The sequence below is a fragment of the Sitophilus oryzae genome, unplaced genomic scaffold, assembly GCF_002938485.1.
Source record: "Sitophilus oryzae breed Bouriz unplaced genomic scaffold, Soryzae_2.0 scaffold_577_pilon_pilon, whole genome shotgun sequence".
Taxonomy (NCBI): Eukaryota; Metazoa; Arthropoda; class Insecta; order Coleoptera; family Curculionidae; genus Sitophilus; species Sitophilus oryzae.
The window spans coordinates 730187-752015 of record NW_022147170.1 but is presented as its reverse complement, the minus strand read 5'-3'; the positions used below and the strand labels follow the sequence as shown (position 1 = coordinate 752015).

The 21829-nt window shown below is 33.0% G+C and overlaps 1 protein-coding gene across 1 annotated transcript in view; it reads right to left on the bottom strand.

Annotated features, from left to right (window-relative positions):
* Window positions 1-21527, bottom strand: part of LOC115887558 (asparagine-rich zinc finger protein AZF1-like) — a 39153-nt gene extending 17626 nt beyond the window's left edge. Inside the window, exon 1 of the mRNA XM_030907018.1 lies at window positions 21289-21527. The gene's annotated coding sequence lies outside the window, so the exon portion shown is untranslated. The remainder of the gene's footprint in view (window positions 1-21288) is intronic.
* Window positions 21528-21829: the final 302 nt, after the last annotated feature.

Genomic DNA, 21829 nt, shown 5'->3' with positions numbered 1-21829 from the left:
CGTATATCACTTGTGTTATTTCTCCGTCACACTTTTTTTCATTTTGGTCCTCAAAGTGCCTCTTAATTAAAAATATTTCAGAACCCATCGTGGACAAGATCGAATATTTCTATGGAATTTCGAAAAAAAATCGTCTGGTTTCTGGTGTTAGGTAATTTAATGATACGTAAACAAAACCGAAAGGGCGACTGACAGATATATATTTTAAGGGAGAGTTAATGAGGTTATATGGACCGTTTTATATGCAACCTTTTAATTATTTATTGCCGTATTGAGTTTCAGTTTAGTAGAGAAACAAATGTTTTAGGTTGCTATCTTATATTTGCTTCTGTGTATCTGATAAAACCAAAACCCTGTCAAAAGTATGCCCAGCTACCTGTTAATGTCCCCATACACTTCGGTTATTTTGCACAGTTTTAACCGAACAGGTAGGACTGTTCAGTTAAAAACGTCAGTGTAGATGAGTGGTCGGTTCAGTTTTGCCCTTTCGTATATTTCATATATATTTGATATCAATTAAACTTTTGCTTACGCAATCGAGGGCGCGATTTTTAAATTCATTGTTGCCAACCTTGGACATATTTATCGCCGAGCTGACTAACTGGAATTTAAATTTCGCGCTGGGAATTCAGGTAGTAGCTTTGCTGTAAAAAATATCAAGTTGTCGTATTTATTTATTTATTTCCTGAAATTCCTTTTGACAATTTAGTTTAGTATTACGAGTTTTTGGTTTATATAAATAGAGTTGGGTTACTTTAAGTTTAAAAATGTTTACTAGCAGGCGTTGCAGTCTAACATTGTTCTTTTTAAGATAGCTTAATAGCCGTAAAAAACTCATCGAAACTTTATTAGAATATGTTGAACGGGAAAGCGGTAATAATGCGGCCTTCTATTTCCCTTAAGTGCTGATAAGGAGGTGAGTTTTGTTAATGTAAATAATAACTGTTTATATATTTATAATTAATTTATTTTTGTTTCCTAAAATATTTTGATTAAAAGAAAATAAACACATCGGAAAGGTCTAGGGATATTACAATTTTATCCAGCTATGGTGAGTAATTTCATTATTTGCATTTCTGATATAATAAAATTAAAATAAACAAATAGTTTACAGGACAGGACGTATTGGAAATAAAAATGCGAAATTTACCGAATTTTTCAAATTTACCTTGATTTTGAACTCAAAAAAATACACGCATTTTTTTTATTCTAAACTGTGAATTAAAAAAAAAGATAAAGCCATTTTTACTTAATAAAGGGTATGGCCTCCTCTACTGTTCATTACAGCCCTACATCGTCTCTCCATGCTCCGGATCAGGTTCTCGATCTCGTCTTGAGGTACAGCCTGCTACGCTGCATTCGCGGCCCGAACCAGATCCCTACGAGTTTCACGAGGCATACCCATTCTCAAAATTCTTCTTTGGACCGCGTCCCATACGTGCTCGATGGGGTTGTAGAATGTAGAATGTTTAGGAGGGGAGTTAGTCACCGCGACCTTAAAGATCTATTGTGTGTTCCCCTTTCTTGAGCTATAACGAGTTATAACTCATTATACAGTCTCAAGGCTTTAACAAAAGCCAGTATCTGAGACGGCTCCATAGAGGCCAGCTCTCCATCCTTGACATCAGCCGTACCAAAGTTCATGGCACGAATGGTCGTCGTCTCGGCGCACTCAGTGATGAGGTGTTCTGGTGTTTCCCCATATTCTTCACGGAACCTGCATTCGCCGTTGTTTCTCAGCTTCAGCCTACTGAGGTGTTCGTTGAGGAGACAGTGTCCTGTTAGAAACCCCGTGACAATCCGAAGATTGTTTTTACTTAAATCAAGGAAAGCCTTTGATTTTTCTCGGTCGTAGGTTCTGAGGAACTTTTTCGAGTGTCTTAGACCGTTGGAAGACACCCATTCTAAGTTGCGGTTGGATTCTTCCAGATTCTTCAGTTCCGCTTTCAGCTGGTTTCCGCTTGGAAAACAGAACGGTTCTAGTCCAGTTAGTGGAGTGTTCGCTTCTTCCCTAGCTAGATCATTTGCTTTTTCATTGCCTTCTATCCCTTGGTGAGCAGGCACCCAGAGTAGGAGGACTTTATTTTCTTTGCCCAACTTGTTGAGCTTCTCTAGGCATTCTTTGACCAACTTCGAATTGATGGTTACTGAGTTGATCGCGTTTAGTGCTGCATGACTATCGGATAGGATGGCAATTTCCTGTTTTCGATAGGTCCTGTCTAAGATAAATTGTACACATCTTTCGATAGCGTAAATTTCTGCCTGAAGGATACTGGGGTAGGTGCCCATTGGTTCGGAGTATTTGGTTTTCGGCCCAAATACTCCTAGCCCTGTCCCTGCTTTGGTTTTGGAAGCATCAGTATACCACGTTATGGTATGGTCTTTTATATGCTGAGTAAGCGTTTCTTCCTTCCCCAATCCTTTTTATTATTCAATACTACAGTGAGGTGTTTCTCAAAGTTGTAAATTCTTGGTATATCCACTACGAGTTGGAGAAGTGGAATTTTCTTTTTGAGGGTGTTCCAAGCCCCTGACCTAAAAATTCTCCCAGTACTATTTCCGTCTATGACCATTCTAATCATTGTCGTATTGGCATAACTACCGACGACAATATGCAGTGGTGTTAGGTCTAAAATGACCTCCATTGCTGCTGTTGGACATGTTCTCATGGCACCTGTGATACAGATACATCGATGGGGTTGAGGTCAGGAGATTGTGCCGGTCAGGGTAAGATGTTTAATTGATGAGCATTAACTCAACTCACTTACCACTCTGGCTGTATGAGGCCGTGCATTGTCATGCATGAGAATGAAGTTTCTCCCAAAATCATTGGCATATGGTAACACGACAGGCTCAAGAATTAAATCACGATATGTGATTCCTGTTAGAAATCTTTCAAGAAAAACGAGATCGGTTTTTCGGCCTAACTGGACTCTTCCCCAGACCATAACTGTTCCACCTTGATTAGGGTGCACTTCCTGAACATGATCCAACCGAATAAGATTTCCCGTTTCTCTCCATACCCTAAGCCTTCTCGAATCCGGATGAATTCCAAAGCGTGACTCATCCGTGAAGAGAACATTGGCCCATTGTTCATTCGACCACTGAACATGATCTTGAGCCCACAAATTGATGCTAGGTGCTTTTTATACATTTGACAAAAAATGCACAAACACTTCTGCAAATATCCCAAATTTAGAAATAACTAGTGTGACTACTTCGTTTCAATCGAAGTAGAAAGAATCGGCCTACAAATATGTGGTTGTTTATTCAAAACATTTATTTTTAACTTTAATAAAATGATATCCCTAGATTTTTCCGGTGTGTGTATATAAAATTAGGCAACGTTGTGCCGGTCAAGCTTAATCACGTGACTGAAAGTTTATTTGGTATGAACTATATATATATTTTTTTATATATTTAATAATATTTTTATTTCAAGATTATTTGGAGTGGCTGTACATGTATGTCTTTTGTCACACTCTGGTAGGTAAGCTTTATCTCTTTCTAAAACCCAGCGACAAGTGCACGTCGCTAGTATCAAGTTACTCGTCGCGTCCTCTGGCAGAAAAAAAGCGCCTAGCCACGTGCACTCCACAAATAAGGGAGCAGTAATCGAATAAGATGTCGTTAACACCCGACAAGATGTGTTTGTATTTGTTTTTTGGATTCCTGAATGGTCCAGTATCCAGTAAAGAAAAATAAATATTAAAAATAAACTCTACGCTTAATTTTAAAAATACAATATATTATGATTTCTTGAAAAAAGTTAGGATTTTTTGCTACTGGATCTTCTAGGTCTTTTAATTTTTCGTGGGTACCATGCTGTAGTTTTTGTGGTTTTCTTACCCAGTATCCTGGTCAATGCCGCTTGAAGGATTTGATCCTGTTGATGATCTTTATTACCTGGGTCTTTTGTCGTCACTGTATTCTTTTAGGTCTTTCTTGATTTTCCCAGCACATTTCGTTCCAGCGAGCGCGGTGCGACCTGTAGTTTCCTTATAATGTCCGTTTTAAGTGTCCAGGTTTCGCATGCGTAGGTCATGACTTAAGACATATAATTAAAAATATCACGAGAGAGTTATGGACGGTTGCAAATACCTACAATAATGTGTGGTGGCAACGCAAAAAAAATAAACAATTGAATACAATAAATACCTAGGGTTTTTAGGCTAATTTATATACAGTTATACCCTTGATTATGGATATACAGGGTGCTACAAATTCGAGGTACGAGCATTAGTATCTCGGAAACCGTAATAGATACGAAGATGGTTAAATTGGGACAAAGTTGTGCCTTGAGATGTTCACCAAGATGCCATCAAAAAAGTTTTAAAAATTTCAAGGATTGCTGAGTTTTTTGGAAAAAACTGATTTTTTCTAAAATCTATTTTATTTCTTCCTGTCGTTACTTTTTAGAAAATCAAAAAACTTACACGTTCTCATAACCACTTTATTAGGGCTATCTGCCAGTACTTTTAGATTTTCAAATTTGCTGATAATTTGTGAGATACAGAGACCAACTTATTTTTTTTAAATACGGACCTGCATTTTTTATTTCAGGTTTTGAAAGAACTCGGTCTTCTGTGTATAATGATATGCCACACTTGATACTTTTTTTTTGTTTTGGGTACCTTAACAACAACAAAACTATTTAATTATTATTTTAAATAATTTCAAGTACGACTCTGGCTTTTTAAATTAGTTAATCTGATTATATTCATCGCAACAATATTGATCAGCACTAATTAACATTGAATAAGGAAAATCGAGTTAATTCAAATATTCGAATAAATAATATCCAGGTCAGAAATTTAAAGATATTATTTTTACCTTTTTTTATTGTGAATTTGGAATCTCAGTGGACGATCTAATAATATTCATAATATTAATCGTAGTTATTATAAATAAATCAACTTCTCTAAACTAGTTTCTAATGCTCTACATGTTCGAAAGGGTCACCCTCCCTAATGCACAAATTTATTTTTTGTTCGATCTTATTTATAGCTCTTTGAGCATAACTTCCTGTTATAGTTCCGAATGCATTTTGTACTCTTTACTGTAAATGTTGAAATCTATTGATTTCAATTTTATAAATGACGCCAAGTAATGCCCCTTTAGTTATTGCATTTGATTTTCCGTATTCAATGTTTTACCCCACGTCATTGTTAAGTTTGAAAGCTTATCAATACTGTAACGATGAATAGATTAAATCTTAAAAAAAAACAGAGCCGGACTTGAAATTATTTTAAATAAATTATGTTCAAATGTCCGAAACAAAATAAATGTTAAGTGTGGCATATCATTGTCGTCAGGAGACAGAGTTCTTTCAAAGTCTGAAATAAAAAATGCAGATCCGTATTTAAAAAAATTAAGATGGCCATTGTATCTCACAAATTATCAGCTAATTTGAAAATCTAAAAATACTATCGGATAGCCCTAATAAAGTGGCAATGAGAATGTTCAACTAGTTTTTTGATTTCCTAAAAACTAACGCCACGAAAAATAAAAATGATTAAAAAAAATCCGTTTTTTCCAAAGAACTGAGCAATCCTTGAAATTTTTAAAAAAATTCTGATGGCATCTTGGTGAACATCCTAAAAACTTTGCCCCAATTTAACCATGTTCGTATCTATTACGGTTACCGAGATACCAATGCTCGTACCTCGAATTTGTAGCACCCTGTATAAACAAGGGTTATACGATTAAAATCACAAGGTAATACCTATATCACTATGACTGGGGTATGTTACCTATAGTTACATACCCCAGTCAGACTAGAAAAATCGATGGAAAAAATACCTAGAGTTTTGAACGATTCCTTTAGATTTCTGGTTTGATATGTGTCAAAATTCTTTGCTCGACTGTGAGCTCGAGGGGAAAGGAGGGATTAAATGTCATATTTTTTTTTCTTTTTCGAAAAATATAACCCCTACGGAAAAGTAGGCTTTGCAAAAAATTGAAGCTCAGAAAATTCTGTACGAAAATGATTGAATCTCTTTATCATAGGTCCAACCTTCTAAGAACAGGGTTGACAAAAGTCAAACATTTCCAATATTGTATTTTGGCATTTAAAATAAAATTATAGATACAGTTTACAATTATTATGTAGCATGCATTATTACAAAATTTCGAGGAAGAAAAATGATGCCTGTTCTATTTTGACGGCTAAATGTAAAACAACAGTCTGTCCAGGTCTGTCTAACGAGAGGACCCATAACAGTGACAGTTGTATTTATTATTAATTCACAGATATACCGGGTGCGTGTCAAAAGTGGCTCACCCCTATAACTTTTATTTTTTCAGATAACAAAACGATATTTGGTATGTTAGTATAATATGACATAAATTAAGATAGATTGACGTTTTCAATTGTTTTTGATCACTTCCTGTTTCACCGGAAATGACTACAACTTTTTATTTTAAATGGCACCCTCAATTTTTTTTTACTTTATTCGATAGAAAATGACAGTCTGAGTAGAATGACATATTATATATCAACTTTTGACATTTTCTCATATGGTTTATTTGAAATTGTAACATGCGGTTCATAAGGACAATTTGACTCGAAAGACCAAGTGTGTGGTACCAAATTATTCGTAAAAAAATGCTTTTTACAAGTATGCTAATGAGCCACCCTCGTTCCATTTAAGTGATCCAAGATATGATTTGGGCATCTTTTAACCCGCCAGGACAAGACCCAAAAACATTAGACGATCAAATCTATTTTTCCAAGGCTCCTTGATTAATATTAGTGTTTTTAACACAGCCATATTGCACTCTAGATTGAAATTTAAAATACGATCTTTTTATAGCAAAAATTTCAAAAGTTGACATATGATATATGTTATTCTATTCAGAGTGTCATTTTCTATCGAATAAAGTAGAAAAATACCGAGGGTGCCATTTAAAAATAAAAAGTTGTAGTCATTTCCGATGAAACAGGAAGTGACCAAAAACAATTGAATACATCAATCAATCCTAATTTATGTCATATACTATTATACCAAATCTCGTTTTTTATTTTAAAAAATAAAAAAGTTATAGGGGGCCACTTATGAGACGCACCCGGTATTGTATTTTTTTGATATTTTTTGAATGTTATCTGTCGAAATCTTTTCTGACTCGTTGGACAGGTTTTATTATTGAGACAAATCACTAATTTATTCCACTAAGTGCCAGGTTCTGAATGAAGCTTTACAGAAAAAAAAATATTTTTATTAAATTAATATTATCAAAGTAAAACCTCTGAAGGCGGGTAAGGGGACAAATAACTCACAATCTTTAAGATGTTTATTTAAATTTTAATGCTTCAGAAAAAGCAGGGGGGCGACATGTTTCGGGACTTAAACAATTCCCATCATCAGGCCCAGAAAGCTAAAACAATTATAATCAGAAGAATAGAAAATTTCAATAGTCAAACAGAGGTCAAAATTATAAAATACGATCACAAAACAAATTAAAAAGTTAAAATTTTTTTTTATAAAAAGTTAAAAGGTTATATCTATCACAATAATTGTTCTATCACAGATAACAATATGGTAAGCTAAATTTGAAAATTAAAAGAACTAGACTAAAATCATAAGGTGAGGGGAGCCGTATAATCCACTATAATTAGATAAATTGACAGAAAAAACAAACAAGGCAATAATCAAATCATACCTCAATGCACAATTCAAAGAAATTTACTTAAACATTAGTTAAATGTATTTTGAGGGATAAATTTTTTATTTTTTGTATTAGTAATGTAAGTTAAGAATTATGATTATTTCAATTTGTATATGTAGATATTTAATTTTGTAGGATAACTTTTTATAATTATGTTAGTTAGGAACAAGTTAAGAATTATGTTTATTTTATTAATCTGTATATGTAGAATTTTAATTTATATTTCAAATTTATATATTGTAGAAAATTAATTTTTATTTCAGTTTAATTTTTAGAAATTTAATTTTTATTTTAATTTACATATGTAGAAAATTATTTTTTATTTTAATTTTTAATTTAATATTACTGACATGATTAATTAATTTTCCTGTGAAGTGTGATCTTCAGCAAACACCAATAAAACAAGATAATTAGGAGCTTTCAACCCCTGAAATTCGAACACTTAACACCTGCTGCGAAGGTTGAACGGACTCGACCCAACCGTGTATCTGTCATCGTTTCTTGATTTGTTTTCTTAGTCTCTAACGGATCGCATCTTCGTTTTTCCTACATCATTATCGCGCTTCTCGGTTTTTCAGGCATTAACACTTTTTTTAGCAGTTGATTAATTGATTTTCATTTAGACATATAAAAAGATAATGTGTCAATTTTTCTCATAAAAGACTTATCTATACTAATATATAAAATCTTTAAGTGACTGACATACTGATTAATCACGATCCTGCTCAAACCACTCAACGTAAGAAGCTCAGTTTTGGCATACAGGTTGATTCTAGGGTGTAGAGGTTCGATAAGAAGGGATTTTTCGAAATTCCAGTTCCAAGAGGGTGAAACCACCCCTCAAATATTACAATATTTTTTATTTAAAAAACGGTCAAGTTTTCGAAAAATCGCTTAAACACGTATATTTTATTTTGTTTTTTTACATATTTTAAGATTTTTTAAAAATGTATACAGGGTGTTTCGAAAAATCTGGTCATTGATTAATTACGATCCTGCTTAAAGCGCTTGACGTAAAAAGCTGATTTTTGGAAAACAGATTGACTTTAGGGTGTAGAGGGTCGATAAGAAAGGGATTTTTCGAAACTCGAATTCTAAGGGGGTGAAACTATCCCTCAAATACTAAAATATATTTTATTTAAAAACCGGTGAGTTTTTTGGAAAAACTCTTAAATACGTGTATTTTATTTTGTTGTTTTACATATTTTAAGATTTTTTATAAATTTATACAGGGTGTTTCATAAAATATGACCATTGAGTAATCACGATTCTGCTTAAACTGCTTGACGTTTAAAGCTGATTTTTGGCAAACGGATTGACTGTGGCGTGTAGATGTTCGATAAGGAGAGGTTTCTCGAATCTCAAATTCCAAGAGGGTGAAAACGCTCCTCAAATATTACAATATTTCTTATTTAAAAAACCGTTAGTGTTTCGGGAAAACGCTTGGATAAGCATAATTTATTTGTTTTTTTACATATTTTGAAATTGTTTAAAAACTCATACAGGGTGTTCCAAAAAGTTGGGTAATTTCTTAACCACGATTCTGCTTAAATTGCTAGACGTAAAAAGCTTATTTTTGGCAAACGGATTTTTCGAAAGTCAAATTCAAACGAGATGAAACTACCCCGCAAATATTACCAAGTTATATAATAATATCGCCATATTGTTTTTTCTCATGCTGAAATAATTGTGAGAAAATTTTATCCAGTTTGTATGTTAATGGAAATTCTTGCTTTGCTTTATCATAACCATTAGAAATGATTAATTCGACGCGAACGAAGTCGCTGGTACACGCTAGTAGAATATAGAATGGAATAAATAGAAGAATTTTGTACTTAGCCCAATCACTTCTTTAGTTAAAGTTTCATGAGAAAATAAAAAAAAATAGACAATCGAAAGTTTTGACGCAGTTAGTTTCTATTTGAGAAGTAGATGACAAAATCACACTCTTGGTCGTAGACATGTTACGGTTAAGGTCCGATATTCGGTTAATCGACATTACCCGGTTAATCTCGAGAATAACACACAATAAAACTACCAAAAACAAAACCTAGCCCAAACATTAACCTGTTAATGTCGACATTAACTGGACATCTGACTTTAACGGTAACAGATATATTTGATATAGGCTGGATATGGGATGTGGGGTCCGCCATCTTCGATTTATGTTGTTTTGCGATTTGTGCGCTTTGTGCATTTTTCGACAGAAGAGGTTATGAACAAGTTTGTAGGGAATTAAATTATCTACAAACTTGTTCATTACTTCTTTGTAAGTAAATAAGTTTGTGAAAAAATATTATTTATTGCTATTTGTTTGGCAGCATGTAGTTAGCATTAGGTCAACAATATACCGAATGCGTCTCAAAAGTGGCTCACCCCTATAACTTATTTTTTTTGTATAAAAAAAGAGATTTTTTATGTTAGTATACGACGTTTTTATGTAGTATACGAGATTTTTTATGTTAGTATACATAAAATAGGATTAATGACGCATTCAATCGTTTTCGGTCACTTCCTGTTTCACCGGAAATAACTACAAGTTTTGATTTTTAAATGGCATTCTCGGTATTTATTTACTTTATTATTATAAATGTATTTTTTTATTATATTTATTTTGATATAAATGACACTCTGAATAGAATGACATATCATATGTCAACTTTTGACATTTTCTCTTAAAAAAATAGTATTTTAAATTTCAATCGAGAGTGCCATGGCTGTGTTAAAAACACTAATTTATAATCAAGGAGCTTGGGAAAAATAGATTTGATCGTCTAATATTTTTAGTGTCAAATCGTATTTTTAATCATATCTCAATTGTTTCAAATGGAACGAGGGTGGCTTATTGGCATAGTTAGAAAAAGCATTTTTTGTGAATAATTTGGTACCACACATTTGGTATTTCGAGTCAAATTGTTGTTTTGAACCGCATGTTAACCATATTAATACCGCAAATAAACCATATCCAAAAATGTCAAAAGTTGACATATGATATGTCATTCTATTCAGAGTATCATTGTCTATCGAATAAAGTAAAAAAATACCTAGGGTGCCATTTAAAAATCAAAAGTTGTAGTCATTTCTGGTGAAACAGGAAGTGACCGAAAATGATTGAATACGTCAATCAATCCTAATTTATGTCGTATACTAACAGACCCAATCTCGTTTATTATCTGAAAAAATAAAAAAAATATAGGGGTGAGCCACTTTTGAGACGCACCCTATTATTACTAGAAATAACATGACACATTTAAAAAAAAAGTCGTCTATAGGGTATCTAAGATAATTTACCACTATTTTTCTTCTAACAGTTTAACATCCTGTATGTGTAAAATTACGCATTTCTGGATTAATATTTATAGACACTTTTTTCCATGATTTTTGATGAGGAATCATCCCCAAAAATTTGGCAGTTCATTTTCCGAACACCCTATGTATCAAGAACATATTTGTTACGATGTACTTAAACAGCCGTTAAACGGTAGCCTACTAAAATACCGTTAATAGATATTGTGACGTCGTTCATGTCAGCGAAAAGTAATGCCTGCCTATAAGCATTTTGCAAGAGCACCTGTGGCTCCGTGGCTGAGGCTATTCCTTCGTGAGCGAATGGTCTATGGTTCAAATCTCACGCCAACCAAGACTTTTTTATATTTTGTTTTGCTTATAGCGTGATCTTATTGCATTGATTTCACTCTTTTTTGTTGGATTGGTTTAGTTATTTGGCGGGTTGGTTAGCGTGGTTATTTGGAGGGTGTTAATTCATTGGTTAGTTGGTTATTTGATGGGGTTGGTTGGTTTTTACTAATTTATATTTGTTTTTTATATTTGTTTATCAGTGTCGAGATTATTTGCGTTGGTTGAGTTGGTTATTTGGTGGGATGGATAGCGTTGGTTAGTCCCTATTAGTTATTCCTATATTTCATAAAGCCGTCAAGTACGTCACATTAACGACGTCATACCTATTAACGGCATTTTAGTAAGCTACCGTTTAACGGCAGTTTAAGTAGAGCCTATTTGTTAAATAATATATTATTTTTCGGTGCATTTTTAAAAACTTGTTAGGATCCATTAGAAAATCTAAATCAAAATATTACTAAAAAATAAGTGCCGAATATGGATACAATCAGATGTATTAGCATGCTATATTTAACCTCAAACCTTTTTTACCCATTTATGTAAATAGCACGTGTTCATTAATAAATGATTGTTTTCATTTCTCTCGCTCTTCATTCTCCTTTACCTTGTGATGTTCTTTTTTTTCGATCGTCAATTGTCTCTCCCACCCGGACCGTCTTGGATCTAAAAACAGTCGCGAGCCGGCCTAAAAAACAATGGCGCATCCACGCAGCTGTCTTTTCTAAATAATACCAAGATAATTCATAATACATACACAAATACATAGATATACACTCGAATATGAAACGGGCTGGTTAAAATAATGCTCCCCGGCTCAGAGCGATAAAAAATAACGAGTTGGTTTAAATGGAGATTTCTAGAGGGATGAGCATTAGTAGTCGGGATGAGCGACACCGTGTAGAACTTGGAATATACGTTCGTTATTGTTACACTTTTATTGACAACTATTATAATAATAAAAATGCTTTCCTTTGAAAATACTCGACTTATTTTTCTAGAAACGCTTAAACACCCTATTTCAAAGATTCTAGAGTAGATGTAGATGTAGATTGTTTTGAAGAGGGGAAGTTAATCACTGCGACCTTATAGATCTATTGTATCCTGTTTCTTGAGTTATAACTTATCATACGGTCTCAGGGCTTCGACAAAAGCCAGTATCTGAGACGGTTTTACAGAGTTTAGTTCTCCATCTGCGATATCAGTCGTACCAAACTTTATGGCGTGAACGGTTTTCATCTCGGCGCACAGTCTGCACTAGGCCACTACAGCTGCGCAAGACAGAACAACATGGAGAGACACAATAAATACGATATCATAATGTCACCATACTCTTATAGAGTAATAGGAAGGAGGAGGAGAAGTCCCGAGAAGTTTCTTCGAGTGTCTTAGACCATTTGAGGATTCCCATTCCAGGTTACCGATGGAGTCCTCTAGGTGCTTGAGTCCTTTGTGAACATTAAGATGCTTTTCACTGGAGAAGCAGAGCGATTCTGGCCCAATTAGTGGAGTGTCCACTCTTTTTCTTGCTAGATCATTTGCTTTTTAATAACCTTCTATTCCTTGATGGGCACTCCGGATTTTCTTTGCCTAATTTGTTCGGCTTCTCTAGGCATTCTTTGACCAAATTCAAATTGGTGGTTATTGAGTTCATAATGTTTATAAAAGTTGTATGTGGTTATAAGGCACCCAATAAACTTTTTTGTTGATCTTGTCGACTGTTTTCCACGGAGAAAAATGTATGGAATACTATCGGCTACGATGATTCTTTTCCTTCATTTCAGGAAAATGTAATAAAAGTTTTCGCAAATATGCATACTAGAAGAATTGACCTTAATTTTAAAATTTAAAATCTAACAGCTAAGAGTAGAGGGAGAAGAGGGTTCCACCATCTTCCTCCCGGCGCAGGAATGTGATGTCATCAGCTGAGACGACATCTCATGTGACGTCATCAGCTAAGAACATGTAAAATAGGCTAATAAACAAGAATAAATAGGTTTGAACCGCTGTGAACTGCTTTGAACTGCTTTTTAACTTAAAACAACAGACCTATTTTTTTTTGTTTAAACCCTCTTATTTCTGTTTTAAAGTGGTTGTTTCTTGTATTTGGTCACGTGCGGCGGATAGAGGAGTCACGGCTTAGTAAAAAAGTATGGAATGGGTACCCCCATACCGTAGAAGGAGAGGAAGACCAAAGAAAGCCTGGATGGAAGGTATAAATAAGGCCATGAGTGCCAGAGACCTGAGAGATGGACAGTGGAACAACCGAGAGGTGTGCATGGAAGAAGAGCATCGGACAACGGCGATAGACGTTTTGAAATCGATTTATATATATGTTTCTTGTTTAAACCTGTTTATTCTTGTTTATCAGCCTATTTTCCATGTTCTTAGCTGATGACGTCACTTCCTGCGCCGGGAGGAGGATGGTGAAACCCCCTTCTCCCTCTACTAATACGTTCATAGCTTTGTATTTTTATTGCCTAAATTTATTTTTTTAAAACTGGTTTTAAATTTATTAAATATGATAAAAATAATTATTTTTTATCTGTTGCATTTTTGTATATTTTATTTTTGTAACTTCAAAATGAAAAACTTTAATAAATAAAAGGAAAAAAAACTGTTGGTAAAATGTTAATTGCAATTACTTAATAATACAGAACAACAAACAAAAATGTAATATACCAATACCCTGTGAATGCGATAAATTTTACATTGGTGAAATATCTAGACCCTTAAATGTTAGAATTAAAGAACATAAAGATTATTTAAGAAAGGGAGATTTTCACAAATCTAAGATTTGTCAGCATTCATGGGACACAGGGCACAGAATAAATTTTAATAACACCAAAATTATAATGAAAGAAGCGATAGCCTCTAAAAAGAAAAAATAAAAGAGGCTTTTTTAATTCAATCTAATAAAAATAAATGTATTGCTCATGCATCTGTAGATGTTAGTAATGTATGGCAATCGCTTCTTTGATTTTAAAGAACATTACATAAATAAACATAACATACGTAAAATTTAAAAATAATCATACAGAAAGTTTGGGCTTTTGGTTTTACCTTATTAAGTAATTATCAGGTAGTAATTGTTAATTTTGAAGTTTAACTTAATATAATGTCATTTTAACAGAACGTCAACGATTTCTTGTAGACGTATCTGTTTTTAAAAGTAAAGTGTTCTCGAATAGTTCAATTTAAATATTTTAAATAGTTTTTTTTCTTGATTCTTTATATTTTTTTTTGCTTCCGACGACGGAAAGAAAACTTCCGAAACGTTAAGCATTTTTTTCTTTGTTAGGCAAATTTTTATTACTGTAAACACAACTTCTGACAAGCAGCGTCCGTTTAGGTTTAACGCCAGAAGTGTTTACAAAAAATAACTATTTTATTTTGTAGATTTTTCTTGCAGTGCAGTGGCGAAAAACCCATAAGGATATTTTTGGATAGATGAATCCGCCACATAGGTATAGACATTTTTTGCAATTATTTATTACATCCCCTTGTATTGACGCCACGCTACGCCGCTGACTGGCATTATAAGTAATCTGCAGCATGCACAACGCTTGATGGTACGAAATATGCTAGGAATTACAATAAAAGACTGTAAAAAAATAGAGTACAGGGTGGGTCAAATTGGACGCTTTTAAAGGGAAACACCCTTTTCTATAGGAGACAAAAACTAATACTGGTGTCTGGAGCTCAATTTTTATCAAAAATATGATGGTGAAAACCGCATATCGATATCTGTTACCGTTTATGAGTTACGGGGTGTTTTTCAAAAATGTGCATTTTTAACAAATCGTTGTAACTTTTTTGCAATGGAAAATTTTGTATTTTTGTGAAAACATTTCCGAGTCACCTTTTTACATAGAATTTAATGGTTTAAGGTTATTTATTTTAAAATTAATAATTTAAGAGTTATCAACGGTAGAAACCCTGTATATTTTTAATTCATTGAAGAGAATTTAAAATTACCTTTCCAAAAATAAAGCATACTTGATATTTTGCTTGAATCCTCTTCGAGATATAGAGTTTTTAAAACTCACCCACTTTGAATAAGTAGGGTTTGAATTTGACCCACCCTGTACACACGACAAAAGACCCAGATTAATAGATGTCATCCACAGAATCAAATAATTCAGGTGGAAATAGGCAGGACAACTGGCAAGAAAAACGGAGAACAGATAGACCACAAAAATTGCAGCATGGTACCGACGAGGCATTAAGAGACCTAGAAGAAGACCAAACCTCAGATGGAAGAATGGGACCATGATATTAGGAAAAAATTATGGTATCGCCAACAATAAACAATGGGCCCAGTTAAAGGAGATTATAATATACACCATAATTGAAATAGTTGAATAAGCTGAAAATGATCGTTAAAATTCGTATTCCTAGTTAAAATAAGAAAACTAATCTAGGCATCCTAACTAGAGTTCACGTATCCCATATCATATTTTTATACAATTAAGCGCTCAATTTGATTTTATTTATCTTCCATCTCTCCAGTAGTTTTTATTCTCTGCAGCTCTGGACCGTGTTTTTTCCGTCATTTCTCGACTACAATTTTTTGTCGAGGTGTATTTTTTTCGTGCCCCGTTAGTTCTTCTTTCGAACACGTGTTTCGACTATACGCGCCCAGCCAATATCGCGTTTCTTAATGTTTTTAAGCTTGAATGTGTGCGTGTACGGCGGCGTAAAGTAGGGGAGCATTTAATTCTATAAATACGTCGTATACATGGTACACGTTTGAAAGCGCTGCTTGACGTTTACAAATTTATAAAAATGAAATATGTCCGATGAAAGATGGGCCGATGGTTTTAAAATGCACTTAATTTTTTTTGTAATGTGATATATTTCGTAATATATTTCCACTAAATTATTTAAAAAAAATTCGTGCATTCAAAAAAAAAAATATTAAAAGCTTAAAAATAAAGAAAAAAAACAAATTATTCAATTTGTAGGACAAGAAAAAATATAGGTATGAATACTAATACAGGGTCCAGGCTTTTGTTAAAACCCTGAGACTGTATGATGAGTTATAACTCGTTATAACTCAAGAAAGGGGAACACACAATAGATCTCTAAGGTCGCGGTGATTAACTCCCCTCCTAAACATTCTACAACACAGTAATTTATATAGTAAAAACTTTTTATAATAGTTCCTGTAGTAAAAAAAAATTGGAATTTTGTTTACAAACCTAACTGTACTTGGATGTATTTCAGAAGAATTTTTAACTTTTGCAGATTGGCTCAAAAAAGTGTGAGTGGATCGGTATGATTTTCTTAAATAGTTTTTCATACACCCTGTATATTATTGCTTTCGGCTTTCTTCCTAATCACAAGATAGAAGAATTCAAGATAGAATTCAAGATAGAAAAAATCCTCCCAGAATCGCAAACGGGTTTTCGCACCAACCGCGGTACCGTCGATTCCATATTCTCCATCTGCCAACTACAGGAAAAAGTAAAAGAGCAGCAGTCTAAACTTTACGTTGCATTTATCCATCTAACAAAAGCCTTTGACTATGTGAACAGAGATGCACTTTCGGCAATTATGAAAAAGTTCGGAGTACCCAACAAATTTCTTACAGTGTGTGTAAAAGCCTCCATTACAACAACAAATCAAGAGTGTCATTATCATGGATCACTGAGCGATCCCTTCCTAACAAACACAAGCTTTAGGCAGGGATGTCTCTTAGCGCCTCTCCTATTCAATATATTCATGGCAGCGCTCTCCATTATAGTGGACAGCAAACTGCAGGGGAGATGTTTGGGCATTAGATACAGATACGACGGCGCGGTGGTCTGTTCAACATAAAAAGACTCAGGGCAAAACACGTACAAAATTCATCACAGAACTTGAATACGCTGATGACTGTGCTCTAGTTGTAAATACGTTACAGCAATTGCAAGAAATGTTGAACACATATACATGGGCATACGAGGCTTTGGGACTTAAGCTGAACATCAATAAAACTAAAATCATGTGCACTCCCCCGGAAGATCACAACAATGGTATAAAAATCGGAGACGAGCTATTGGAATATGTAGCGGAATTCAATTACCTCGGCAGTTTGATTTCGGAAAAGGTCAATATCGACTCTGAAATTCAGCACAGGATTAGCAGCGCCTCAAGAGCGTTCTGGAAATTAAAAGACAGGGTTTTCTACAATCATGACTTGAGCACAAAAACGAAACTTGCAGTGTACCGAGCAATAATAATTCCCACCATGTTATATGGAAGCGAAACCTGGGTGCCGTACCGCCGACACATGAAAGCATTAAACAAGTTGCAGCAGAGACATCTTAGACAACTCTTAAGAATAAAATGGTTTCATCATGTCTCAAACGTATCGGTCCTTGAAAAAGCTAACTGCGAGAGTATTGAAGTCATGATTACAAAGTCCCTCTTAAGATGGGCTGGTCACGTATGCAGAATGCAAGAAAACCGCATACCAAAATCTCTGCTTTACGGTGAGCTTGTAGACGGTAAGAGGAGGCCGGGGGGACAACCAAAAGGTACAAGGATATTTTCCACAAATACTTAAAGGGAATTAACAAGCAGAATGAGTGGGAAGAAGCATCTCACAATAGAACGGAATGGAGAAGAATTGTAAAGTCAGTTAACAGCGACAACCAAAAAAAAAACATTCATGAAAAGTTCATGAAAGAAAACGCCTTGCGTGACCATCTTCTGATGCGTGTCAAATACTCGTCAGCGAGTAATGGCAGTATGTATGTATATATGTATATTATTGCATTTTTGGCTTTCTTCCTAATCACTTTACATTATCCTAAGATATTATTAAATTTGTTTAGATAATTTCAAAGAAAATAAATAAATTAAAAAATACATTTTTTTCGTTTTTTTTTAAATATTAAAAATACAAGAAATGCCCTGGAATCAAAACTGTACTACTCGTAGGTATGTACTTTCTATGGTTGGACTGTACTTACTGTATTATGAATATACATTATTGCTGCTCTATATTTACTAATTTCTCTAGTAAAAATGAGACTGGATTTTTGTAGGGTGTATACAAAATGCGCTTTAAAGCTTTGTAGCGCTTTTTACAATGTTCACATGTCATTTTGTATAAACGTGCGCATAAAACGCATATAAACGACATTTGCATAGATTAAGTTTCAGTTTAACTTTCTTTTTCTAGGAGAAGACATTAAAGCTCCTACAACCGCATGTTCGTTGTAGACACTTTTTACAATGAATTGTTTTTGCATTTTACTCAGTCATAATGCAGTATGAGATGAGTTATTGTGATGGTACATTAGGTATAGATATTTACAAAAACAATATGTTCTAGTTTAACAAACCCTATCTATTTGAAGAATAACGATATGTAAATAATATGTGTATTTTAAGAATAAAATAGTAATTTTACCCAGGGTTGGAAAAAATCATGATTTTTTAAAAAAAATCAAAAAATCAGATTTTTTTTATTTTAATTCAAAACAATATTTAAATGGGATTTCCAAATGACTAATGCCCACTTGCACCGTTTGTATAAACTTTGTTTATAGGCTAAACAGTGATTAACTATAATAAAATATTATATAGTTAATCACTGTTTAGCCTTTAAACAAAGTTTATACAAACGGTGTAAGTGGGCATAAGACTCATTTCCAATTAAAGTCCTATCCTAAATGGCTAAATCTTTATAACTCTGAGCGATACCGATAACATTGATAATTTTACGGCACGTATCATTTTTCCGCATCGGTCACCAATATATTCCGCAAAAAAAGTCGCTCGCTTCAGATCAGAAGTATTTTTTTTCTCAAATGTCTCAAAAGTATTAATTTTTGTAATTTTAACGGCTAGGCATAAAAGTAAAGCACTGTTACGCCGTTACGCCTAAGCACAAAAGTACAAAAATAATATATTATTAAACTGATATTAGGTGTTAAATTCAACGAGTGTACATATCGTTTCTCGATTACTGTTTGTATTATTTGCAATGTTTGAAAATGATTAAAAAATTATTTGTAATGTTTTAAAAAAATACTGTTTTATCCGGAGTAAAAATGTACTTTTTGCGTCTCCTTGTAACGTCGGAATAGTTTTACGATGGTCGTTCAAATGTACAGCATCGTCAAAAAAAGTATAATTTCTACTCTTAATAAAACAATACACTACTGTTCGGAAATAGTTTTAAGTCGAGAATGAAATTAGTATTATCTAATGTCAAAGTGTAAAGTACTTACTGCAAATCAAAATGTCGGTAACAATTTGGAAACATACCAACGTTTCAAAAAAAAATATATAAAACAACATTTTCTGACAACGATTATAGATTTTCGGGAATGAAGATATAGTCTCTATATCAGAAGAACCTAGTTCTGCACTAGTCTGCTAATGATATATATTCGAACAGCGAATTTTTGTCACTTATACATAAATTTTAAAACAAATCCCTGCGTTTAGCGGTCTTATGGATTCACGGTCACACGAATTACTTCAAAAATCGGTTCAACATTTAAATTGATGAATAGATATTTTTATTTAGTTTAATAAAATTTACAATTATTTTTTTATTTATTATCTGTTATATCTGTTATAGAAATATTTTTTATAGTTTTCTAGGACAGATTTTTATAACTTTTACAGTTATTTTTTGATTTATTATAAAGTTTCAATAAATTTAATTTTTTGATTTAAATCACATGATTAAAATTTAAAAATTCACTTGATTTAAATCACGATTTAAATCATGATTTAAATCATGCCAACCCTGATTTTACCTGTATATCGGGTATTTTTCAGAAGTGGCTCAGCCCTATACCTTTTTAATTTCTTCAGATAAATAAACGAGTTTTGGTACGTTGATTGTCGTATTCAATTGTTTTTGGTCACTTTCACCAGCATTTACTACAATTTTTGATTTTTAAATGGTACCCTTAATATTTTTTAAATGAAAGAAAATGATATTCTGAATAGACTGACATATATCATAGGTCAAATTTGGATATTTTCGCTTAATAAAATAGGATTTTAAAGTTCAATCTACAATGCCATGGCTGTGTTTGTGAAGATAATTTGACCCAAAATTCCGGTACCCAAATTATTTGTAAAAATGCTTGTTCTAAATATGCTCTTGTGGGTAATGAATGACTTATTATTAAAAATACGATTTTGATATCTTTTCACCGGTTAGGAAATGTCACAAAAAAACATTATACGATGAAACCTATTTTCCCACGGCTCCTTCATTAAAAATTAATTGTTTAACAGCCGTGGCACTCTAGATTGAAATTTAAAATACCAATTTTTTAAAGCGAAAATGTCAAAAGTTGACACATGATATATCATTCTATTTAGAATGTTACTTTCTATGAAATAAAGTAGAATACGGAAGGTACCATATAAAAATCCAAAGGTATTTCCAGTGAATCAGGAAAAAAGTCACGTTAAGTCAGGAAAGTGCCAAAAATAGGGGTTTATGATGTCAAGCAGGGTTCGGAAGTAGTTAATTAAGACATAATTTACCTGATTAACTACGTGTAAAGAAAACTTTCCAGAAAAAACCATAATTTACCTGATTAACTAGTTCAAAAACTACGTCTTTTCCCGTTCATTAACTACATGAAAACTACGTTAATAAACTATGTATTGATATTATGAATAATTTTCCTTTGTATGAGGTGTAATAGAGATAATATGATGTAAATATTATATTTAAAGCCATATTTCTTCTGTTTTCTTAAATACATTATGTGTTTTTAAAGCTTCAACTTATTAAAACCTCACATCAAACCTTTGATATTTGAAAGTTACACTACACCCACTTATTAATAAGTTACATAAACCAAACCCTCTACATTAACTACATGTAATGTAGTTTATGTAGTATTTAAAATCGGAAACATGTAGTTTTCCGAACCCTAATGTCAAGAGAAAATCTGATAATGAGATCTTTCTGAATACTTTGTTACCCTGTATAAAAATTTGAGATATACCTACCAGTACAAATTTTCCATGCCATGTTTATGTTTAATTAATATTTGATGCACTAATCCAATAGCAGAATGAACTCATACACACAAGCACTGCACTATTTAGAGAAAAAAATATTAAACAGAGATAAATTACATTAATATTATTAGAGACGGTTTTTCAGATGCCCCGGTAATATAGATAAAAGAATTCAAATAGACCGAGATTAGGCTATATCAGAATAAAATATTAAAATACATCGACTAAATTAAGAATTAATATTATTATGTATAACAATGTTTTAGAATTATTGTTTAGAATAAATAATTGATGGCATGTTGCGTCAATGCGACTTTTGACTTTGAAATAAGACAACAAATTTTATCGTTGAATTTTGAATTTGGTAATAGGTTTGCCAAACTCTTTTTTACTAAGTACATTCACACGCAAAATTTTGAATTAAGGTATTATACCTTAATTCAAAATAGTAGAAGTAGAAAATGAAGACGCTAAAAATTAAATGTTAGAGAGTAAAGACTTATACTCGTTAAGTTTGATTTTCATGCAT